Below are 9,011 nucleotides of genomic sequence, written 5' to 3'. Positions count from 1 at the left end.
TCTGAGATCTAAAATTATTACCCATATAGTTGACTTCTTCATCTTCTGTGCTTAGGTTGTAGGATCGATTTTTTGGATGGTTCCCTCTTCCATTTGCGCCGTATTGCATCACTGGATGTACCTACATAGAACCATATAAACCATCAATATTTTTTATTCAAAAGTTCTACCTAATTTGACAACATGATGACCATATCAACATTAAAAACACTGGTTACTTTCATCGACTTTGTCCTCATGACTTGCCACTGATAATTATTCAGTGACATCTCTTCTATAAACTCGTAAGTCTCTTCAGGTGTTTTGTTATTCAAAGTCCCACCGGGTGGATGCGTCGATCAATTGCCTAGTTGAGGGGTTCAAATCGTTGTAAAAAGTTTGAACCTGTAGCCATAGAGGTAACCCATGGTGAGGGCACCTTCTCAATAAATCCTTATATCTCTCCCATGTATCATATAAAGTCTCTAAATCCATTTGTACAAAGGAAGAGATATCATACCTCAATTTGGTTGTCTTAGCATGTGGAAAGTACTTCAGCAAAAACTTCTCGATCATTTGATCCCAAGTAGTGATAAAACCTCGTGGTAGGGAGTTCAATCACTGCTTAGCCTTATTTCTCAACGAGAAGGGGAATAATTGTAGGCGAATGGCATCATCAGAAACGCCATTTATCTTGAAAGTGTCACAGAATTTTAAGAAATTAGCCAAATGAGTATTTAGGTCTTCATCCTGCAAACCATCAAACTGAACAAACTATTGAATCATTTGAATAGTATTAGGTTTCAGTTCAAAATTATTTACAGCAACAACAGGTCCAACAATACTCGATTCAGCCCTAGTTAAATTGGGCTTGGCATAATCGTACATAGTACGAGGATCAGGATTCGGATTTACAGGGTTTACAGCAACCACAGGAGGTAACTGATTATTATGATTTTTTGCCATCTCCTCAGTATTAATAATAATATCCTCTTGCTCTTCCATTGTACTTTGTTTACTTTGCCTCGCTTCTCTACGATTTCTGCGAGCTGTACTTTCTATCTCACTGTAAAATACTAGAGGTCCTAACGGGTTTCTTCTAGTCATAAACTAAAGGAAGCTTCTAGAAGAAAATAAAAGAAAAGTTAGTAAATTCAAAGTAAAACAAAAAATAAAATAAAAATGGCTAAAGTAATAAAAATCTAGTGTTCCTAATATTTTAGTCCCTGGCAACGGTGCCAAAAACTTTATGATCGTTTTATGAATCACTAAACTAGACTATGATCATGACTAAGGCAAGTGAACCTATCGAATAGTAGTATAGCTATGGTGAGTCCATAATATCGTATCCACAAGAACTAAAAGTACTAGTATTAACTATCTTTCTATTATTTAGCCTAAAATAAAAGGGATTTTTTTAATCTAAAATTAACTAAACTAATTAACCAATGAACGCGATAGAGAGTGAAGGAAATAATCGAATAAACCAATGATAAAGACAATACCCAAGGAAGAATCCACCTAGACTTCACTTATTATTCTGACTCTGAATTAAATGATTTATTCACTTGTCTTGATCCGTAGAAATCCCTAAATTATGTTAATATCTCTTTCGAGACTAAGAACAACTGACTCTAGGTTGATTAATTACAATCTCTTTCTAATTAAAACCCCTATTGTCGTATTAACTCGATCTATGGATTCCCTTATTAGATTTGACTCTAATCCGACAGATTTATGTAGTCTTACTTCTAGGATTGCAATCGACTCTGCTTAATTATGCTAGATCTACTCTTAAACAGGGACTTTTGCTCCACTGAATAAGCATATCAAACTTGAATTAATATCCTAAAAATATTAAGGCAAGAATTAATAACACATAATTAAGAACAAGAACAAATATTTATCATGTAATTCAGAAAATTAAATAATAAGATTTATCATAGGTTTCATCTTCCCTAGGTATCTAAGGAATTTAGTTCATAATTTTGGGGAAAAACATCTCAAAAATAGGAAAACAACAAAACATAAAGAAACCCAAAAACTTTGAGAGAAATTGAAGGGAGATCTTTAGTCTTGAAGGATATCTTACTTTTGAGTCGAATTCGTTGGCGTTCTTCAAGTAATTTCTGCTTTCTATTCTTTATCCCTTTTTAAGTCATTTTCTAGTGTGTATTTATAGACCGTAAAATGCTTAGAAACCCTAAAAAATTGGGCTTTTTCGCATAACAGGGAATTAGGGTGTGAAATCGACACAGACTGGCACATGGGCATGTGGCCAGCCCGTGTGGCTTACATGGGCGTCTCGCCAGCCCGTGTGGAAATGCCTAGGCCGTGTGGATCCTGGAAACAACTCTTTTTGCCCGATTTTGGCTCGTTTTTCACTCCTTTCGCTCCCTTATGCTCATCTAAGTATGGAAACATGAATCTAAAAGATTAGGAGCATCAAATTCACTAATTCATATAATAAATCATCCAAAGATGCATCAAGAATGGGATTGAAAACATGTTACTTGTATGGCTTATCAATAAGGGACAATTTGCATGTGATTGAAAATTTTTAAATTTGGATGAAATTTTATGGCTCGATTTTGTATGTTTGTTTACGTTTAAGTCTGGTAATGCCTCAAACCCTATCCCAATGTTGAATACGGGTAAAAGGTGTTACAAAGGATCCTCTGCTCAAAGATTAAAAGTTGGTTTGAGACACCTTCCTCAGTGTCAACTCCAACAAACACTGTTTCATTTGGTTGAACCACAACATCAAGAAAAACTTTAGGAACTACGACTGAGTGTTTCCCTTTGAGCCATTTGTATGAAAACTTTAACTCCACAAGCTTCCTTTCATAGTTTTCTATGGCCAAAACAATTTTAGTATTTTGCTTATAAGGAATTTAAAAAATAAGATAAGGGAAAGAAAGACATAGCTTGGGGTAAACACGAGTAGCATGTATGATGGTTTCTTGAAATATAAGCTCTCCCAGATCAAACTGAATCACATTATATATCTTCTTAGTAGTATGGCCATCTTCTTGAAAATTGTATTCCTTTAACTATTAGGAATCCAATTTTGAGTAGCAACAACAAATAACTGACATAAGTGCACTCTAATGTGGAAAGGTTGTAGCTTGGTTGCTTGTAGCTAAATGAGATGCACTTCATTGGTGATTGTTTTGGCCATGGTGTCATAAGACTCGTCTAGCTTGACATTAGTGGAGCAAGGATAAAGCATTAGCTTCCTGATTTATAGGGAAAAACTATATCATCTTCCACATACATAGGCCTTGAAGAAAAGTTTGTTAGTTTGATCATTGACAGACTTGAAGAGGTTGGCATAGAAGTCATTAACAACCTTTTTAAGATATGGATTCACAAAAACAACAGATTACAAAAGATCATTCTTCTCCAATATAACATTGATGCCTCAATCACTAGAACTTCTTTCATCGATGTTTTATTCTTCTATAAAGGATTTCTTGGCAAAAAGGAGATACTTGTTGGTGCAAGCAATAAACAAGAAAGGTTGTTCTTTATTTTTCAATAGAGCATCTTCTATGGTGAAAGCGGGATTAGTAAGGACTTTCTTGGTTGAATGTTTCTTTGTAAGAGAAGACAAAAGAATGTTGGGCCTCTTGGTGTGTGACATTCCTCCAAGATAAGTATTCTTGATAGGCATGTTCTCATTTGAGTCTAAATCTAAAGAAGAGTCGAATACTAGACTTGATCGTTTCCTTTTGGGGGTAAAAGGAAATAGTGGTGCTTTACCCTTGTCAAGAACATCATTCCCTTAGGCTTTTTTGAGATTTCTGTAATTTCATTGGTAAGAATGGAATGATTCCTCTTGTGACTAGTTCTTAAAGGTGCATGGACCAGTGGTCATCCCATTACCACTATTTCTATAACACCCCTCGCCCAACTTGATCGCCAATTTCAAGTAATGGGATGCCATATTCATTATCGAAGTAACAACAGTCAAATTATAGTAAAATACTTACATACATTTGTAATTCAAAGCTAAAGATATTCATTTATGGTTAAACAAACAAATTTGAGTCCTAATCAATCTTACAAAAGCTCTTTTGTTGACCCGAGCACGAAATAGGACCAAATTGTAAAGTTTTAAATTTCAAGGTCGACATCATGATGTCAACTCCCCTACGTCGTGACATCACAAAACAATTTTTCACGTTGTGACCTCAAACTACTCAACGTCATGACATGACTTACCATCTGTCGACATTGTGATGAGGTAGATTACTCGTTGAGATAGAAACTCTATTTTTGGTAAATTTTAAGCCATTTGGTACCTATTTCGAAACTTTCCTCAAACCTACAGATGCAGCTCGACCATTCACCATTTTAACTTAATTCAAACCATACCAAAACAAACCATTGAATCATTTCCAATGAACCAATTCAATATAACCTCAATTTGGCGCTAAAACTTACCGTTTCAACTTGTTCAACTACAAACATTCATTCAACCTTAGTATTTATAAAGACCCGAAAGTTAGTGGTGTCAGAATATTCAATTTCAAACCTCATTTTCTTAAATTGAGATTGTAAATATTTTTATATTAGAGGTGAATTAAATATTTATGGTGTTATATTAAAGATGCATTGAATTTTAGATAAGTAATTTTATCGAATTAGTAATTAATTTAGGGTATAGAGACTAGATTGCAAAAATGGTAAAAGTTAAATTACTATAGATTTTCATATCTTCAAACCTAGATTAAGGATCAATGTGGTAATTATACCACATTGGAAATTAGTGGTCAGTAAAGGAGCATGAAATATATGTGTTTATGTAATAAAATAATAAAATAAAACATAAGTAATAAAATAAGTTAATGGAAAGTTAGTAAAGAAACAAAGTCATTTTCCCTTTTGGTGCATGCAAAACTGAGAGAAGAGAAGAGAGAAAGGGAACCTTTGGCTCTTGGAATTTCTATTTCAATTCCAAAATTGGTTAGTCCAATTTAGTCTTTTTCTTGTAATTTTTATGTTTTTGGAATCTCGAGAGCTTAGTCTAGCTGATCCTTATGTTATTTTTTGGAATTGTTAAAATTTTAAAATGATGCCATTGATGAATTCTTGAATTTTTTGGTGTTATTTTGATAGATTTTAAGCTTATGGATAAAAAATGACTAAATTATGAAGTTAATTTATAGTTTTTTCAAAGGGGCTAAAATGTATAGATTTTGAAATTTGAGGTAGAAATGAGAAATAGGAGGTTCTAAATGGGTTATAGAGAAATCGGTTAAAACTTAGGGGTTTTAAATTGAAAGTTATGTTAGTCCCGGTTTTAGGGACTAAATAAAATAAATTGTAAATTTTGCTTAAATTTGCAATTGAGTGTAAATCTATTTCTATATTAATGATTCTATATGTTCATGTTGATTCATAACTAACGTCGACTCGAATTCATCGAAAAAGAAAGGAAAAGATAAAGTTGTTTACGAATAGCTCAGAGTTTATAGTTTGTATTTCTATAATTCAAAGCACTTAAATTGTTGCATTTATGAATTTATTTGCATGGTGAGATCATATGGTGAGTTGCAATTGATGAATTGAATTGATTGGATTTGATTAATTGGTTAGTTTTGATAAAAGACTAAATTGAATAAATGTAAAAATATTGTATATCATTATAATTATGAAATTGAATATGTATTAAGATGAATTATGATGTCACATATATGTATGGATGACTGGTTGATGAAATTGTGAAATGGAACTGGAATATTGGATTGTAAATGAAACTAAAAAATCGTTATCCTATTAACGGTTCAAGCAAATTCGGGTATAATTGGGTCGTAATTTTTCCAATTTTGACACAAATTGCATGTTGGTGTGTTAGCTAAGTGATTTGGGCTTGTTTTGGGTTGTCTGGGAAGTCCTAAGTTCAAGCTCTAGCTTTTGCAGAATTTTTGTTTTTGCTTAAAAGGAACCTGGACACTGGTGCATAGGCTTTATAAATAAATATGGTTGAGTGAGGACATAAAAGAGCCTTGTGGCTTAGTGGTAGTTGGCGTGTGGATCATCTGAAGAGGGCATGAGTTCGAATCCCATGTCAAACAAAGGAATAATTATTTTGCTAGAAGGGGACGGCAAGAGTTAGTGTTGGAGTTGAACACTAAGGATGAAGAGTTTGAATTTGGTCTTAAGGGTTGTTGCAGAGGATTTCAAGGAGGGATAAGGGGAGAGATTCAGGGTGATTTTCAAGGAGTTAGAGGTGTGGTGGGAGTGTAGTCGAATAGGGAGTTGTGGGTACCTATTCGGTCATACCACTGAGTGCCGAATGGGTTTCTTCTGAGTGTTGTTTTCTTTTATTTTGTTTTCGGCATTTGTTCCTCTAGTCTCCGTTTTGGCATTTTGAAGTTACAGCTTTGTTAACCTTTACACATTTTCTTCTCTTTCTCATTCTCTTACCCGAAAACTCTCCATTCTTTTCTAGCTTTGGACGCCTTGCCTTGACCGAATGTCCCTTTAGTTCATTCACAAGCTTGTGCCAAAACCTTCATTCTCCTCTCTCATTTCTGTTCCTTTCTCCATTCTCTTAATGCTACTATTAACCGAACCCTGTTAAGGTTTCAATTTTTTTCTTCTTTGCTTCGCATCTCTTCTTCATCTCTTCTTTGTGTGTGACCATTTCCTGGTGGGCTGTCGAAATTCTCTTGTATTCTGGGGTTTAGTCTCGTCTAGCAAGGTGTGGAGCCAATTGCTGCTTTTGCAAGTGCATACTCCATCATTGGATCGAGACTTGGGAAGAATACATGATCAAGGAGGAGCTACGCTTGTTTGTTGCTTCTAAATCCCGTGGGGCTTTGCGACTACAATCTTTAACAGGTGTGTAACAGCACCCTGCATATCGCTACTGCTAGGCAACAAAAGAGGTGTGTACTCACACTCTTGCTTTACTGTGAATCGGCAAAAGTTAAAAAGTCAAAACTTTGGCATTTGAGGTCTCACGAGCGTACGAACGCTCGTGTGGTAAATCGAGCCACAAATCATGGGCGACAAACTGTAAAGGCCACCACGAGCTCTCTCGTGGGCTTTGGCTATTATGGGCCTCGTCGAGCCGAGATGGACTGTGCGGGCCCAAAAGACTCGTGGACCCCACACGGACAAGATTTTTGGTAAATGGAAAATAATGAACATGGCTACGATGTTCGCATAGCCGTGACTGAAATTGGGCTAAATGGGCTACACAAGCGTGTGGGCCCACTTAGGTCGAGTAATGGGCTTTGGGCCCATTTACACTGTTTTGGCCATATGGGTTATCTGTGTCATTTGAGATGATTGTAGACCTTCCGAAGGGTCGTTATCTGTACCAAGACCCTAAAATTAGTTAAATGACCGAAATACCCCTTAGGGGTAAAAATTACTATTTTACCCCTAATTGACGAAATGACCTTTATAGTGCTAGTGGTAGGTTAATTGATGTGAGTATGACATTTATATGACTGGTTTTGAGTATGACATACTGCATATACGTAATATTTATGACACGGCATCTGCATGAGGTCAGGTTTATGATATAGAGAAAGTACTGTACTAGTGACTATGTCACGTTTATTATTACTAGTAGCTTGCCACACTTATTGCTACTGGCAGCTACGATGCATTATTATTGCTGGCAGCTTTGCTGCTGTTTTGGTGTGCTGGTTGGGTGGGTTGATTGATATCCTCACATGGAGCGTTGGTTGGTACGGGTGGTGTGCTGGATGGTTTTGGGATGGGTTGCATTTTTTCACTATACTGAAACTGTATTGGGCTTAAGCCCACACTGCTACTGTTTAAGGGCTAAGGCCTAGGTCAGTCTCGACATTGAATAGGGCTCGTGCCTGCATATTATCGCATGCACTATTTTCTATAGTTTGATAAGGGATTACACACTGAGTTTTCGTGAACTCACCCTTTCTTTTAATTGTACAGGTAATCCTCAGCCTTAGACGGTTTGGAGCTGCGAGGGACTCAGGGTGGCCACATGATCACGAATGACTTTATTATTTACTGATTTTTATATTTGGATTTTGTTTTTGTAATAAGGCTATTTGGGGATTTAACTTTTAATTGGGCTATGATTTGGTATTTATCAACTGCTAGAGTAGGAACATCGGGTTTTCAAAATAATAACATTTTCGATAAGCAAACCTGCAACTTTAATTCTAATAAAAACAAACGTATTGACAACTATACACGTTTTAAACAACATGAAACACTAGGCATACACGGGCTTTAAAACTATAAAGCCTTTTACGACAACCGGTTTAACATCATAAGCTTGTCGGGTTTTTGGGTTATCGATGTGGCACGTCAGATTTGATCGGAATGTCTAGGCCGGGCTTGGGGCGTTACATTTAGTGGTATCAGAGCCAGGTTACAAAACTCGGCTGTAGTGTGGGTGGCAAGAAATTATTTTTCTTTTCTTTCTGAAATTAGGGTTTGAAGGGGGTTTTCTAAAATTTGGTTTTGAAATTTATCAACGAAACTTGACTTGTTTCTGAAATGATGTTACTAGAAGTGTGGCACACCGAGTCTTCGACACCAAATCTGTAAGTTCTCTGCTAGTATCTATTGCTTTAAACTATAATGTTATGCTGAGAAAGTGTTATAGATGATAGCACAATACAGGACTTTCTAGTTAGAACAAACTGAGACTGTAAAAGACTGATAGTGGTGGTGGACTCTTGATCTACGAAAATAAAGCTCTAAATACTGTTTATCATAAAATATCTTTTAATAACAACTGGAATTATAAACTGATAGCATAAAACTTCTAAATATAGATAAAGCGTATGTGGAAGGGGTACACGAGGTCGTGGTAGAGGCCGAGGGGGTGCTAGAGCTGGGTCTTTGGCATCAGGTCACATGCTTGCTAGGGAGACACCGGCTTCACCAGTAACTGATACTGGGTCTCATGATTGAGAAATTGGGGATGATGCCTTGTCTCAGGAGATGCTATGAGTTCTTGAAAAGGTTGTTGGAGCGAGTACGGGATTAGTGGCCCGGGGGTCAATTTTTGA

The 9,011-nt window shown here is 36.1% G+C and overlaps 1 non-coding gene across 1 annotated transcript; it reads left to right on the top strand.

The window, feature by feature from the left end:
* Window positions 1-400: 400 nt before the first annotated feature.
* LOC128282993 (small nucleolar RNA R71) lies at window positions 401-507 on the top strand. The gene has a single exon (XR_008273339.1). It is a non-coding gene; the product is annotated as a small nucleolar RNA R71 (small nucleolar RNA).
* Window positions 508-9,011: the final 8,504 nt, after the last annotated feature.

The sequence above is a fragment of the Gossypium arboreum genome, chromosome 10 (assembly GCF_025698485.1).
Source record: "Gossypium arboreum isolate Shixiya-1 chromosome 10, ASM2569848v2, whole genome shotgun sequence".
Classification (NCBI taxonomy): domain Eukaryota; kingdom Viridiplantae; phylum Streptophyta; class Magnoliopsida; order Malvales; family Malvaceae; genus Gossypium; species Gossypium arboreum.
The sequence above is the reverse complement of the archived record's forward strand: the minus strand, read 5'-3'. Positions and strand labels throughout refer to the sequence as shown.